Genomic DNA, 15,426 nt, shown 5'->3' on the forward strand with positions numbered 1-15,426 from the left:
GTTTCCATTGTTTATTTCTCTTGTTTCCACGGTTTGTTTCCCTTGTTTCCCTTGTTACCATTGTTTGTTTCCCTTGTTTCCATTGTTTCCATTGTTTGGTTCCCTTCTTTCCATGGTTTGTTTCCATTGTTTGTTTCCCTTCTTTCCATTGTTTCGCCTTTTTCCATTGTTTCCATTGTTTCCATTGTTTGTTTCCCTTGTTTCCCTTGTTTGTTTCCCTTGTTTCCATGGTTTCCATTGTATCCATTGTTTGTTTCCTTTGTTGCCATGGTTTGTTTCCATAGTTTGTTTCCATGGTTTGTTTCCATGTTTTGTTTCCATGTTTTCTGTTGGTTCCGTTGTTTGTTTCCGTTGTTTCCATTGTTTCCATGGTTTGTTTCCATTTTTTAGTTTGTTTCCATTGTTTGCTACCATTGTTTCCCTTGTTTCCATTGTTTCTTTCCATTGTTTCCCTTGTTTCCATTGTTTCCATTGTTTCCCTTGTTTCCATTGTTTCCATTGTTTCCCTTGTTTCCATTGTTTCCATCGTTTGTTTCCCTTGTTTGCATTGTTTGTTTCCATTGTTTGTTTCCCTTGTTTGCATTGTTTCCATTGTTTGTTTCCCTTGTTTGCATTGTTTGTTTCCATGGTTTGTTTTCGTTGTTTCCCTTGTTTCCTTTGTTTGTTTCCCTTGTTTGTTTTCATTTTTTTTTTTCCCCTTGTTTCCATGGTTTGTTTCCATTGTTTGTTTCCCTCGTTTCCATGGTTTGTTTCCCTTGTTTCCATGGTTTCCATTGTATCCATTGTTTGTTTCTTTTGTTGCCATGGTTTGTTTCCATAGTTTGTTTCCATGTTTTGTTTCCATGTTTTGTTTCCATGGTTTCTGTTGGTTCCGTTGTTTGTTTCCATTGTTTCCATGGTTTGTTTCCATTTTTTAGTTTGCTTCCATTCTTTGTTTCCATTGTATCCCTTGTTTCCATGGTTTGTTTCCCTTGTTTAGCATTGCTTTCATTGTTTGTTTCCCTTGTTACCATTGTTTGTTTCCCTTGTTTCCGTTTCTTCCATTGTTGCCATTGTTTCCCTTTTTTCCATTGTTTCCATTGTTTGTTTCCCTTGTTTCCATTGTTTCCATTGTTTGGTTCCCTTGTTTCCATGGTTTGTTTCCATTGTTTGTTTCCCTTGTTTCCATTGTTTCCATTGTTTGTTTCCATTGTTTGTTTCCATTGTTTCCATTGTTTGTTTCCATGGTTTGTTTTCGTTGTTTCCTTTGTTTCCATTGTTTGTTTCCATTGTTTCCATTGTTTCCATTGTTTCCATTGTTTCTTTCCATTGTTTCTTTCCATTGTTTGTTTCCATTGTTTCCATTGTTTGTTTCCATGGTTTGTTTTCGTTGTTTCCTTTGTTTCCATTGTTTGTTTCCCTTGTTTCCACGGCTTGTTTCCCTTGTTTCCATGGTTTATTTCCATGGTTTGTTTCCCTTCTTTCCATGGTATCCATTGTATCCATTGTTTGTTTCCATTGTTGCCATGGTTTGTTGCCATGGTTTGTTTCCATGGTTGGTTTCCCTTGTTTCCGTTGTTTCCATGGTTTGTTTCCGTTCTTTCCCTTCTTTCCATGGTTTTTTCCAATGGTTTGTTTCCATTGTTTCCATGGTTTCTTTCCGTTGTTTAGTTTGTTTCCATTGTTTGTTTCCCTTGTTTCCCTTGTTTCCATTGTTTGTTTCCCTTGTTTCCATGTTTTCTTTCCCTTGTTTCCCTTGTTTCCCTTATTTCCATTGTTTCCATTGTTTGTTTCCCTGGTTTCCATTGTTTCCATTGTTTATTTCCCTTGTTTCCATTGTTTCCATTGTTTGTTTCCCTTGTTTCCATGGTTTGTTTCCCTTGTTTGTTTCCATGGTTTGTTTCCCTTGTTTGTTTCCATGGTTTGTTTTCCCTTGTTTCCATGGTTTGTTTCCCTTGTTTCCATGGTTTATTGCCATGGTTTGTTTCCGTTGTTTCCATGCTTTCCATTGTATCCATTCTTTGTTTCGAATGTTGCCATGGTTTGTTTCCATGGTTTGTTTCCATTCTTTATTTCCATGTTTGTTTCCATTGTTTGTTTCCCTTGTTTCCATTGTTTCCGTTGTTTGTTTCCATTGTTTAGTTTGTTTCCATTGTTTGTTTCCATTGTTTCTCTTGTTTCAATTGTTTGTTTCCATTGTTTCCATTGTTTGTTTCCCTTGTTTCCATTGTTTGTTTCCATGGTTTTTTTCCCTTGTTTCCATGGCTTGTTTCCCTTGTTTCCATGGTTTCCATTGTAGCCATTGTTTGTTTCCATTGTTGCCATGGTTTGTTTCCATGGTTTACTTCCATGGTTTGTTTCCATGGTTTCCGTTGTTTCCATTGTTTATTTTCGTTCTTTCCCTTGTTTCCACGGATTGTTTCAATGGTTTGTTTCCATTGTTTCCATGGTTCGTTTCCCTTGTTTCCCTTGTTTCCCTTGTTTGTTTCCCTTGTTTCCCTTGTTTTCATTGCTTCCATTGTTTGTTTCCCTTGTTTCCATTGTTTCCATTGTTTGTTTCCCTTGTTTCCATTGTTTCCATTGTTTGTTTCCCTTGTTTCCCTTGTTTGTTTCCATGGTTTGTTTCCCTTCTTTCCATGGCTTGTTTCCATTGTTTGTTTCCCTTGTTGCCATTGTTTGTTTCCATTGTTTGTTTCCCTTGTTTCCGTTGTTTCCGTTGTTTGTTTCCATTGTTTAGTTTGTTTCCATTGTTTGTTTCCATTGTTTCCCTTCTTTCCATTGTTTGTTTCCCTTGTTTCCATTCTTTCCATTGTTTGTTTCCCTTGTTTCTCTTGTTTCAATTGTTTGTTTCCCTTGTTGCCATTGTTTGTTTCCCTTGTTGCCATTGTTTGTTTCCATGGTTTGTTTCCCTTGTTTCCATGGCTTGTTTCCATTGTTTCCATGGTTTCCATTGCAGCCATTGTTTGTTTCCATTGTTGCCATGGTTTGTTTCCATGGTTTACTTCCATGGTTTGTTTCCATGGTTTCCGTTGTTTCCATTGTTTATTTTCGTTCTTTCCCTTGTTTCCACGGATTGTTTCAATGGTTTGTTTCCATTGTTTCCATGGTTCGTTTCCCTTGTTTCCCTTGTTTCCATTGTTTATTTCTCTTGTTTCCACGGTTTGTTTCCCTTGTTTCCCTTGTTACCATTGTTTGTTTCCCTTGTTTCCATTGTTTCCATTGTTTGGTTCCCTTCTTTCCATGGTTTGTTTCCATTGTTTGTTTCCCTTCTTTCCATTGTTTCGCCTTTTTCCATTGTTTCCATTGTTTCCATTGTTTGTTTCCCTTGTTTCCCTTGTTTGTTTCCCTTGTTTCCATGGTTTCCATTGTATCCATTGTTTGTTTCCTTTGTTGCCATGGTTTGTTTCCATAGTTTGTTTCCATGGTTTGTTTCCATGTTTTGTTTCCATGTTTTCTGTTGGTTCCGTTGTTTGTTTCCGTTGTTTCCATTGTTTCCATGGTTTGTTTCCATTTTTTAGTTTGTTTCCATTGTTTGCTACCATTGTTTCCCTTGTTTCCATTGTTTCTTTCCATTGTTTCCCTTGTTTCCATTGTTTCCATTGTTTCCCTTGTTTCCATTGTTTCCATTGTTTCCCTTGTTTCCATTGTTTCCATCGTTTGTTTCCCTTGTTTGCATTGTTTGTTTCCATTGTTTGTTTCCCTTGTTTGCATTGTTTCCATTGTTTGTTTCCCTTGTTTGCATTGTTTGTTTCCATGGTTTGTTTTCGTTGTTTCCCTTGTTTCCTTTGTTTGTTTCCCTTGTTTGTTTTCATTTTTTTTTTTCCCCTTGTTTCCATGGTTTGTTTCCATTGTTTGTTTCCCTCGTTTCCATGGTTTGTTTCCCTTGTTTCCATGGTTTCCATTGTATCCATTGTTTGTTTCTTTTGTTGCCATGGTTTGTTTCCATAGTTTGTTTCCATGTTTTGTTTCCATGTTTTGTTTCCATGGTTTCTGTTGGTTCCGTTGTTTGTTTCCATTGTTTCCATGGTTTGTTTCCATTTTTTAGTTTGCTTCCATTCTTTGTTTCCATTGTATCCCTTGTTTCCATGGTTTGTTTCCCTTGTTTAGCATTGCTTTCATTGTTTGTTTCCCTTGTTACCATTGTTTGTTTCCCTTGTTTCCGTTTCTTCCATTGTTGCCATTGTTTCCCTTTTTTCCATTGTTTCCATTGTTTGTTTCCCTTGTTTCCATTGTTTCCATTGTTTGGTTCCCTTGTTTCCATGGTTTGTTTCCATTGTTTGTTTCCCTTGTTTCCATTGTTTCCATTGTTTGTTTCCATTGTTTGTTTCCATTGTTTCCATTGTTTGTTTCCATGGTTTGTTTTCGTTGTTTCCTTTGTTTCCATTGTTTGTTTCCATTGTTTCCATTGTTTCCATTGTTTCCATTGTTTCTTTCCATTGTTTCTTTCCATTGTTTGTTTCCATTGTTTCCATTGTTTGTTTCCATGGTTTGTTTTCGTTGTTTCCTTTGTTTCCATTGTTTGTTTCCCTTGTTTCCACGGCTTGTTTCCCTTGTTTCCATGGTTTATTTCCATGGTTTGTTTCCCTTCTTTCCATGGTATCCATTGTATCCATTGTTTGTTTCCATTGTTGCCATGGTTTGTTGCCATGGTTTGTTTCCATGGTTGGTTTCCCTTGTTTCCGTTGTTTCCATGGTTTGTTTCCGTTCTTTCCCTTCTTTCCATGGTTTTTTCCAATGGTTTGTTTCCATTGTTTCCATGGTTTCTTTCCGTTGTTTAGTTTGTTTCCATTGTTTGTTTCCCTTGTTTCCCTTGTTTCCATTGTTTGTTTCCCTTGTTTCCATGTTTTCTTTCCCTTGTTTCCCTTGTTTCCCTTATTTCCATTGTTTCCATTGTTTGTTTCCCTGGTTTCCATTGTTTCCATTGTTTATTTCCCTTGTTTCCATTGTTTCCATTGTTTGTTTCCCTTGTTTCCATGGTTTGTTTCCCTTGTTTGTTTCCATGGTTTGTTTCCCTTGTTTGTTTCCATGGTTTGTTTTCCCTTGTTTCCATGGTTTGTTTCCCTTGTTTCCATGGTTTATTGCCATGGTTTGTTTCCGTTGTTTCCATGCTTTCCATTGTATCCATTCTTTGTTTCGAATGTTGCCATGGTTTGTTTCCATGGTTTGTTTCCATTCTTTATTTCCATGTTTGTTTCCATTGTTTGTTTCCCTTGTTTCCATTGTTTCCGTTGTTTGTTTCCATTGTTTAGTTTGTTTCCATTGTTTGTTTCCATTGTTTCTCTTGTTTCAATTGTTTGTTTCCATTGTTTCCATTGTTTGTTTCCCTTGTTTCCATTGTTTGTTTCCATGGTTTTTTTCCCTTGTTTCCATGGCTTGTTTCCCTTGTTTCCATGGTTTCCATTGTAGCCATTGTTTGTTTCCATTGTTGCCATGGTTTGTTTCCATGGTTTACTTCCATGGTTTGTTTCCATGGTTTCCGTTGTTTCCATTGTTTATTTTCGTTCTTTCCCTTGTTTCCACGGATTGTTTCAATGGTTTGTTTCCATTGTTTCCATGGTTCGTTTCCCTTGTTTCCCTTGTTTCCCTTGTTTGTTTCCCTTGTTTCCCTTGTTTTCATTGCTTCCATTGTTTGTTTCCCTTGTTTCCATTGTTTCCATTGTTTGTTTCCCTTGTTTCCATTGTTTCCATTGTTTGTTTCCCTTGTTTCCCTTGTTTGTTTCCATGGTTTGTTTCCCTTCTTTCCATGGCTTGTTTCCATTGTTTGTTTCCCTTGTTGCCATTGTTTGTTTCCATTGTTTGTTTCCCTTGTTTCCGTTGTTTCCGTTGTTTGTTTCCATTGTTTAGTTTGTTTCCATTGTTTGTTTCCATTGTTTCCCTTCTTTCCATTGTTTGTTTCCCTTGTTTCCATTCTTTCCATTGTTTGTTTCCCTTGTTTCTCTTGTTTCAATTGTTTGTTTCCCTTGTTGCCATTGTTTGTTTCCCTTGTTGCCATTGTTTGTTTCCATGGTTTGTTTCCCTTGTTTCCATGGCTTGTTTCCATTGTTTCCATGGTTTCCATTGCAGCCATTGTTTGTTTCCATTGTTGCCATGGTTTGTTTCCATGGTTTACTTCCATGGTTTGTTTCCATGGTTTCCGTTGTTTCCATTGTTTATTTTCGTTCTTTCCCTTGTTTCCATGGATTGTTTCAATGGTTTATTTCCATTGTTTCCATGGTTCGTTTCCCTTGTTTCCCTTGTTTCCATTGTTTATTTCTCTTGTTTCCACGGTTTGTTTCCCTTGTTTCCCTTGTTACCATTGTTTGTTTCCCTTGTTTCCATTGTTTCCATTGTTTGGTTCCCTTCTTTCCATGGTTTGTTTCCATTGTTTGTTTCCCTTCTTTCCATTGTTTCGCCTTTTTCCATTGTTTCCATTGTTTCCATTGTTTGTTTCCCTTGTTTCCCTTGTTTGTTTCCCTTGTTTCCATGGTTTCCATTGTATCCATTGTTTGTTTCCTTTGTTGCCATGGTTTGTTTCCATAGTTTGTTTCCATGGTTTGTTTCCATGTTTTGTTTCCATGTTTTCTGTTGGTTCCGTTGTTTGTTTCCGTTGTTTCCATTGTTTCCATGGTTTGTTTCCATTTTTTAGTTTGTTTCCATTGTTTGCTACCATTGTTTCCCTTGTTTCCATTGTTTCTTTCCATTGTTTCCCTTGTTTCCATTGTTTCCATTGTTTCCCTTGTTTCCATTGTTTCCATTGTTTCCCTTGTTTCCATTGTTTCCATCGTTTGTTTCCCTTGTTTGCATTGTTTGTTTCCATTGTTTGTTTCCCTTGTTTCCATTGTTTCCATTGTTTGTTTCCCTTGTTTGCATTGTTTGTTTCCATGGTTTGTTTTCGTTGTTTCCCTTGTTTCCTTTGTTTGTTTCCCTTGTTTGTTTTCATTGTTTTTTTTCCCCTTGTTTCCATGGTTTGTTTCCATTGTTTGTTTCCCTCGTTTCCATGGTTTGTTTCCCTTGTTTCCATGGTTTCCATTGTAGCCATTGTTTGTTTCTTTTGTTGCCATGGTTTGTTTCCATAGTTTGTTTCCATGTTTTGTTTCCATGTTTTGTTTCCATGGTTTCTGTTGGTTCCGTTGTTTGTTTCCATTGTTTCCATGGTTTGTTTCCATTTTTTAGTTTGCTTCCATTCTTTGTTTCCATTGTATCCCTTGTTTCCATGGTTTGTTTCCCTTGTTTAGCATTGCTTTCATTGTTTGTTTCCCTTGTTACCATTGTTTGTTTCCCTTGTTTCCGTTTCTTCCATTGTTGCCATTGTTTCCCTTTTTTCCATTGTTTCCATTGTTTGTTTCCCTTGTTTCCATTGTTTCCATTGTTTGGTTCCCTTGTTTCCATGGTTTGTTTCCATTGTTTGTTTCCCTTGTTTCCATTGTTTCCATTGTTTGTTTCCATTGTTTGTTTCCATTGTTTCCATTGTTTGTTTCCATGGTTTGTTTTCGTTGTTTCCTTTGTTTCCATTGTTTGTTTCCATTGTTTCCATTGTTTCCATTGTTTCCATTGTTTCTTTCCATTGTTTCTTTCCATTGTTTGTTTCCATTGTTTCCATTGTTTGTTTCCATGGTTTGTTTTCGTTGTTTCCTTTGTTTCCATTGTTTGTTTCCCTTGTTTCCACGGCTTGTTTCCCTTGTTTCCATGGTTTATTTCCATGGTTTGTTTCCCTTCTTTCCATGGTATCCATTGTATCCATTGTTTGTTTCCATTGTTGCCATGGTTTGTTGCCATGGTTTGTTTCCATGGTTGGTTTCCCTTGTTTCCGTTGTTTCCATGGTTTGTTTCCGTTCTTTCCCTTCTTTCCATGGTTTTTTCCAATGGTTTGTTTCCATTGTTTCCATGGTTTCTTTCCGTTGTTTAGTTTGTTTCCATTGTTTGTTTCCCTTGTTTCCCTTGTTTCCATTGTTTGTTTCCCTTGTTTCCATGTTTTCTTTCCCTTGTTTCCCTTGTTTCCCTTATTTCCATTGTTTCCATTGTTTGTTTCCCTGGTTTCCATTGTTTCCATTGTTTATTTCCCTTGTTTCCATTGTTTCCATTGTTTGTTTCCCTTGTTTCCATGGTTTGTTTCCCTTGTTTGTTTCCATGGTTTGTTTCCCTTGTTTGTTTCCATGGTTTGTTTTCCCTTGTTTCCATGGTTTGTTTCCCTTGTTTCCATGGTTTATTGCCATGGTTTGTTTCCGTTGTTTCCATGCTTTCCATTGTATCCATTCTTTGTTTCGAATGTTGCCATGGTTTGTTTCCATGGTTTGTTTCCATTCTTTATTTCCATGTTTGTTTCCATTGTTTGTTTCCCTTGTTTCCATTGTTTCCGTTGTTTGTTTCCATTGTTTAGTTTGTTTCCATTGTTTGTTTCCATTGTTTCTCTTGTTTCAATTGTTTGTTTCCATTGTTTCCATTGTTTGTTTCCCTTGTTTCCATTGTTTGTTTCCATGGTTTTTTTCCCTTGTTTCCATGGCTTGTTTCCCTTGTTTCCATGGTTTCCATTGTAGCCATTGTTTGTTTCCATTGTTGCCATGGTTTGTTTCCATGGTTTACTTCCATGGTTTGTTTCCATGGTTTCCGTTGTTTCCATTGTTTATTTTCGTTCTTTCCCTTGTTTCCACGGATTGTTTCAATGGTTTGTTTCCATTGTTTCCATGGTTCGTTTCCCTTGTTTCCCTTGTTTCCCTTGTTTGTTTCCCTTGTTTCCCTTGTTTTCATTGCTTCCATTGTTTGTTTCCCTTGTTTCCATTGTTTCCATTGTTTGTTTCCCTTGTTTCCATTGTTTCCATTGTTTGTTTCCCTTGTTTCCCTTGTTTGTTTCCATGGTTTGTTTCCCTTCTTTCCATGGCTTGTTTCCATTGTTTGTTTCCCTTGTTGCCATTGTTTGTTTCCATTGTTTGTTTCCCTTGTTTCCGTTGTTTCCGTTGTTTGTTTCCATTGTTTAGTTTGTTTCCATTGTTTGTTTCCATTGTTTCCCTTCTTTCCATTGTTTGTTTCCCTTGTTTCCATTCTTTCCATTGTTTGTTTCCCTTGTTTCTCTTGTTTCAATTGTTTGTTTCCCTTGTTGCCATTGTTTGTTTCCCTTGTTGCCATTGTTTGTTTCCATGGTTTGTTTCCCTTGTTTCCATGGCTTGTTTCCATTGTTTCCATGGTTTCCATTGCAGCCATTGTTTGTTTCCATTGTTGCCATGGTTTGTTTCCATGGTTTACTTCCATGGTTTGTTTCCATGGTTTCCGTTGTTTCCATTGTTTATTTTCGTTCTTTCCCTTGTTTCCATGGATTGTTTCAATGGTTTATTTCCATTGTTTCCATGGTTCGTTTCCCTTGTTTCCCTTGTTTCCATTGTTTATTTCTCTTGTTTCCACGGTTTGTTTCCCTTGTTTCCCTTGTTACCATTGTTTGTTTCCCTTGTTTCCATTGTTTCCATTGTTTGGTTCCCTTCTTTCCATGGTTTGTTTCCATTGTTTGTTTCCCTTCTTTCCATTGTTTCGCCTTTTTCCATTGTTTCCATTGTTTCCATTGTTTGTTTCCCTTGTTTCCCTTGTTTGTTTCCCTTGTTTCCATGGTTTCCATTGTATCCATTGTTTGTTTCCTTTGTTGCCATGGTTTGTTTCCATAGTTTGTTTCCATGGTTTGTTTCCATGTTTTGTTTCCATGTTTTCTGTTGGTTCCGTTGTTTGTTTCCGTTGTTTCCATTGTTTCCATGGTTTGTTTCCATTTTTTAGTTTGTTTCCATTGTTTGCTACCATTGTTTCCCTTGTTTCCATTGTTTCTTTCCATTGTTTCCCTTGTTTCCATTGTTTCCATTGTTTCCCTTGTTTCCATTGTTTCCATTGTTTCCCTTGTTTCCATTGTTTCCATCGTTTGTTTCCCTTGTTTGCATTGTTTGTTTCCATTGTTTGTTTCCCTTGTTTCCATTGTTTCCATTGTTTGTTTCCCTTGTTTGCATTGTTTGTTTCCATGGTTTGTTTTCGTTGTTTCCCTTGTTTCCTTTGTTTGTTTCCCTTGTTTGTTTTCATTGTTTTTTTTCCCCTTGTTTCCATGGTTTGTTTCCATTGTTTGTTTCCCTCGTTTCCATGGTTTGTTTCCCTTGTTTCCATGGTTTCCATTGTAGCCATTGTTTGTTTCTTTTGTTGCCATGGTTTGTTTCCATAGTTTGTTTCCATGTTTTGTTTCCATGGTTTCTGTTGGTTCCGTTGTTTGTTTCCATTGTTTCCATGGTTTGTTTCCATTTTTTAGTTTGCTTCCATTCTTTGTTTCCATTGTATCCCTTGTTTCCATGGTTTGTTTCCCTTGTTTCCATTGCTTTCATTGTTTGTTTCCCTTGTTACCATTGTTTGTTTCCCTTGTTTCCGTTTCTTCCATTGTTGCCATTGTTTCCCTTTTTTCCATTGTTTCCATTGTTTGTTCCCCTTGTTTCCATTGTTTCCATTGTTTGGTTCCCTTGTTTCCATGGTTTGTTTCCATTGTTTGTTTCCCTTGTTTCCATTGTTTCCATTGTTTGTTTCCATGGTTTGTTTTCGTTGTTTCCCTTGTTACCATTGTTTGTTTCCCTTGTTTCCATGGCTTGTTTCCCTTGTTTCCATGGTTTATTTCCATGGTTTGTTTCCCTTCTTTCCATGGTATCCATTGTATCCATTGTTTATTTCCATTGTTGCCATGGTTTGTTGCCATGGTTTGTTTCCATGGTTGGTTTCCCTTGTTTCCGTTGTTTCCATGGTTTGTTTCCGTTCTTTCCCTTCTTTCCATGGTTTTTTCCAATGGTTTGTTTCCATTGTTTCCATGGTTTCTTTCCGTTGTTTAGTTTGTTTCCATTGTTTGTTTCCCTAGTTTCCCTTGTTTCCATTGTTTGTTTCCCTTGTTTCCATGTTTTCTTTCCCTTGTTTCCCTTGTTTCCCTTATTTCCATTGTTTCCATTGTTTGTTTCCCTTGTTTCCATTGTTTCCATTGTTTGTTTCCCTTGTTTCCATTGTTTCTTTCCATTGTTTCCGTTTTTTCCATTGTTTCCATTGTTTCCATCGTTTGTTTCCCTTGTTTGCATTGTTTGTTTCCATTGTTTGTTTCCCTTGTTTCCATTGTTTCCATTGTTTGTTTCCCTTGTTTGCATTGTTTGTTTCCATGGTTTGTTTTCGTTGTTTCCCTTGTGTCCTTTGTTTGTTTCCCTTGTTTGTTTTCATTGTTTTTTTTCCCCTTGTTTCCATGGTTTGTTTCCATTGTTTGTTTCCCTCGTTTCCATGGTTTGTTTCCCTTGTTTCCATGGTTTCCATTGTATCCATTGTTTGTTTCTTTTGTTGCCATGGTTTGTTTCCATAGTTTGTTTCCATGTTTTGTTTCCATGTTTTGTTTCCATGGTTTCTGTTGGTTCCGTTGTTTGTTTCCATTGTTTCCATGGTTTGTTTCCATTTTTTAGTTTGCTTCCATTCTTTGTTTCCATTGTATCCCTTGTTTCCATGGTTTGTTTCCCTTGTTTCCATTGCTTTCATTGTTTGTTTCCCTTGTTACCATTGTTTGTTTCCCTTGTTTCCGTTTCTTCCATTGTTGCCATTGTTTCCCTTTTTTCCATTGTTTCCATTGTTTGTTTCCCTTGTTTCCATTGTTTCCATTGTTTGGTTCCCTTGTTTCCATGGTTTGTTTCCATTGTTTGTTTCCCTTGTTTCCATTGTTTCCATTGTTTGTTTCCCTTGTTTCCATTGTTTCCATTGTTTGTTTCCCTTGTTTCCCTTGTTTGTTTCCATGGTTTGTTTCCCTTCTTTCCATGGCTTGTTTCCATTGTTTGTTTCCCTTGTTGCCATTGTTTGTTTCCATTGTTTGTTTCCCTTGTTTCCGTTGTTTCCGTTGTTTGTTTCCATTGTTTAGTTTGTTTCCATTGTTTGTTTCCATTGTTTCCCTTCTTTCCATTGTTTGTTTCCCTTGTTTCCATTCTTTCCATTGTTTGTTTCCCTTGTTTCTCTTGTTTCAATTGTTTGTTTCCCTTGTTGCCATTGTTTGTTTCCCTTGTTGCCATTGTTTGTTTCCATGGTTTGTTTCCCTTGTTTCCATGGCTTGTTTCCATTGTTTCCATGGTTTCCATTGCAGCCATTGTTTGTTTCCATTGTTGCCATGGTTTGTTTCCATGGTTTACTTCCATGGTTTGTTTCCATGGTTTCCGTTGTTTCCATTGTTTATTTTCGTTCTTTCCCTTGTTTCCATGGATTGTTTCAATGGTTTATTTCCATTGTTTCCATGGTTCGTTTCCCTTGTTTCCCTTGTTTCCATTGTTTATTTCTCTTGTTTCCACGGTTTGTTTCCCTTGTTTCCCTTGTTACCATTGTTTGTTTCCCTTGTTTCCATTGTTTCCATTGTTTGGTTCCCTTCTTTCCATGGTTTGTTTCCATTGTTTGTTTCCCTTCTTTCCATTGTTTCGCCTTTTTCCATTGTTTCCATTGTTTCCATTGTTTGTTTCCCTTGTTTCCCTTGTTTGTTTCCCTTGTTTCCATGGTTTCCATTGTATCCATTGTTTGTTTCCTTTGTTGCCATGGTTTGTTTCCATAGTTTGTTTCCATGGTTTGTTTCCATGTTTTGTTTCCATGTTTTCTGTTGGTTCCGTTGTTTGTTTCCGTTGTTTCCATTGTTTCCATGGTTTGTTTCCATTTTTTAGTTTGTTTCCATTGTTTGCTACCATTGTTTCCCTTGTTTCCATTGTTTCTTTCCATTGTTTCCCTTGTTTCCATTGTTTCCATTGTTTCCCTTGTTTCCATTGTTTCCATTGTTTCCCTTGTTTCCATTGTTTCCATCGTTTGTTTCCCTTGTTTGCATTGTTTGTTTCCATTGTTTGTTTCCCTTGTTTCCATTGTTTCCATTGTTTGTTTCCCTTGTTTGCATTGTTTGTTTCCATGGTTTGTTTTCGTTGTTTCCCTTGTTTCCTTTGTTTGTTTCCCTTGTTTGTTTTCATTGTTTTTTTTCCCCTTGTTTCCATGGTTTGTTTCCATTGTTTGTTTCCCTCGTTTCCATGGTTTGTTTCCCTTGTTTCCATGGTTTCCATTGTAGCCATTGTTTGTTTCTTTTGTTGCCATGGTTTGTTTCCATAGTTTGTTTCCATGTTTTGTTTCCATGGTTTCTGTTGGTTCCGTTGTTTGTTTCCATTGTTTCCATGGTTTGTTTCCATTTTTTAGTTTGCTTCCATTCTTTGTTTCCATTGTATCCCTTGTTTCCATGGTTTGTTTCCCTTGTTTCCATTGCTTTCATTGTTTGTTTCCCTTGTTACCATTGTTTGTTTCCCTTGTTTCCGTTTCTTCCATTGTTGCCATTGTTTCCCTTTTTTCCATTGTTTCCATTGTTTGTTCCCCTTGTTTCCATTGTTTCCATTGTTTGGTTCCCTTGTTTCCATGGTTTGTTTCCATTGTTTGTTTCCCTTGTTTCCATTGTTTCCATTGTTTGTTTCCATGGTTTGTTTTCGTTGTTTCCCTTGTTACCATTGTTTGTTTCCCTTGTTTCCATGGCTTGTTTCCCTTGTTTCCATGGTTTATTTCCATGGTTTGTTTCCCTTCTTTCCATGGTATCCATTGTATCCATTGTTTATTTCCATTGTTGCCATGGTTTGTTGCCATGGTTTGTTTCCATGGTTGGTTTCCCTTGTTTCCGTTGTTTCCATGGTTTGTTTCCGTTCTTTCCCTTCTTTCCATGGTTTTTTCCAATGGTTTGTTTCCATTGTTTCCATGGTTTCTTTCCGTTGTTTAGTTTGTTTCCATTGTTTGTTTCCCTAGTTTCCCTTGTTTCCATTGTTTGTTTCCCTTGTTTCCATGTTTTCTTTCCCTTGTTTCCCTTGTTTCCCTTATTTCCATTGTTTCCATTGTTTGTTTCCCTTGTTTCCATTGTTTCCATTGTTTGTTTCCCTTGTTTCCATTGTTTCTTTCCATTGTTTCCGTTTTTTCCATTGTTTCCATTGTTTCCATCGTTTGTTTCCCTTGTTTGCATTGTTTGTTTCCATTGTTTGTTTCCCTTGTTTCCATTGTTTCCATTGTTTGTTTCCCTTGTTTGCATTGTTTGTTTCCATGGTTTGTTTTCGTTGTTTCCCTTGTGTCCTTTGTTTGTTTCCCTTGTTTGTTTTCATTGTTTTTTTTCCCCTTGTTTCCATGGTTTGTTTCCATTGTTTGTTTCCCTCGTTTCCATGGTTTGTTTCCCTTGTTTCCATGGTTTCCATTGTATCCATTGTTTGTTTCTTTTGTTGCCATGGTTTGTTTCCATAGTTTGTTTCCATGTTTTGTTTCCATGTTTTGTTTCCATGGTTTCTGTTGGTTCCGTTGTTTGTTTCCATTGTTTCCATGGTTTGTTTCCATTTTTTAGTTTGCTTCCATTCTTTGTTTCCATTGTATCCCTTGTTTCCATGGTTTGTTTCCCTTGTTTCCATTGCTTTCATTGTTTGTTTCCCTTGTTACCATTGTTTGTTTCCCTTGTTTCCGTTTCTTCCATTGTTGCCATTGTTTCCCTTTTTTCCATTGTTTCCATTGTTTGTTTCCCTTGTTTCCATTGTTTCCATTGTTTGGTTCCCTTGTTTCCATGGTTTGTTTCCATTGTTTGTTTCCCTTGTTTCCATTGTTTCCATTGTTTGTTTCCATGGTTTGTTTTCGTTGTTTCCCTTGTTTCCATTGTTTGTTTCCCTTGTTTCCATGGCTTGTTTCCCTTGTTTCCATGGTTTATTTCCATGGTTTGTTTCCCTTCTTTCCATGGTATCCATTGTATCCATTGTTTATTTCCATTGTTGCCATGGTTTGTTGCCATGGTTTGTTTCCATGGTTGGTTTCCCTTGTTTCCGTTGTTTCCATGGTTTGTTTCCGTTCTTTCCCTTCTTTCCATGGTTTTTTCCAATGGTTTGTTTCCATTGTTTCCATGGTTTCTTTCCGTTGTTTAGTTTGTTTCCATTGTTTGTTTCCCTAGTTTCCCTTGTTTCCATTGTTTGTTTCCCTTGTTTCCATGTTTTCTTTCCCTTGTTTCCCTTGTTTCCCTTATTTCCATTGTTTCCATTGTTTGGTTCCCTTGTTTCCATTGTTTCCATTGTTTGTTTCCCTTGTTTCCATTGTTTCTTTCCATTGTTTCCGTTTTTTCCATTGTTTCCATTGTTTCCATCGTTTGTTTCCCTTGTTTGCATTGTTTGTTTCCATTGTTTGTTTCCCTTGTTTCCATTGTTTCCCTTTTTTCCATTGTTTCCATTGTTTGTTTCCCTTGTTTCCATTGTTTCCATTGTTTGGTTCCCTTGTTTCCATGGTTTGTTTCCATTGTTTGTTTCCATTGTTTCCATTGTTTCCGTTTTTTCCATTGTTTCCATTGTTTCCATTGTTTCTTTCCATTGTTTGTTTCCATTGTTTCCATTGTTTGTTTCCATGGTTTGTTTTCGTTGTTTCCTTTGTTTCCATTGTTTGTTTCCATTGTTTCCATTGTTTCCATTGTTTCCATTGTTTCTTTCC

Source organism: Gavia stellata, chromosome 19 (assembly GCF_030936135.1).
Source record: "Gavia stellata isolate bGavSte3 chromosome 19, bGavSte3.hap2, whole genome shotgun sequence".
Classification (NCBI taxonomy): Eukaryota; Metazoa; Chordata; class Aves; order Gaviiformes; family Gaviidae; genus Gavia; species Gavia stellata.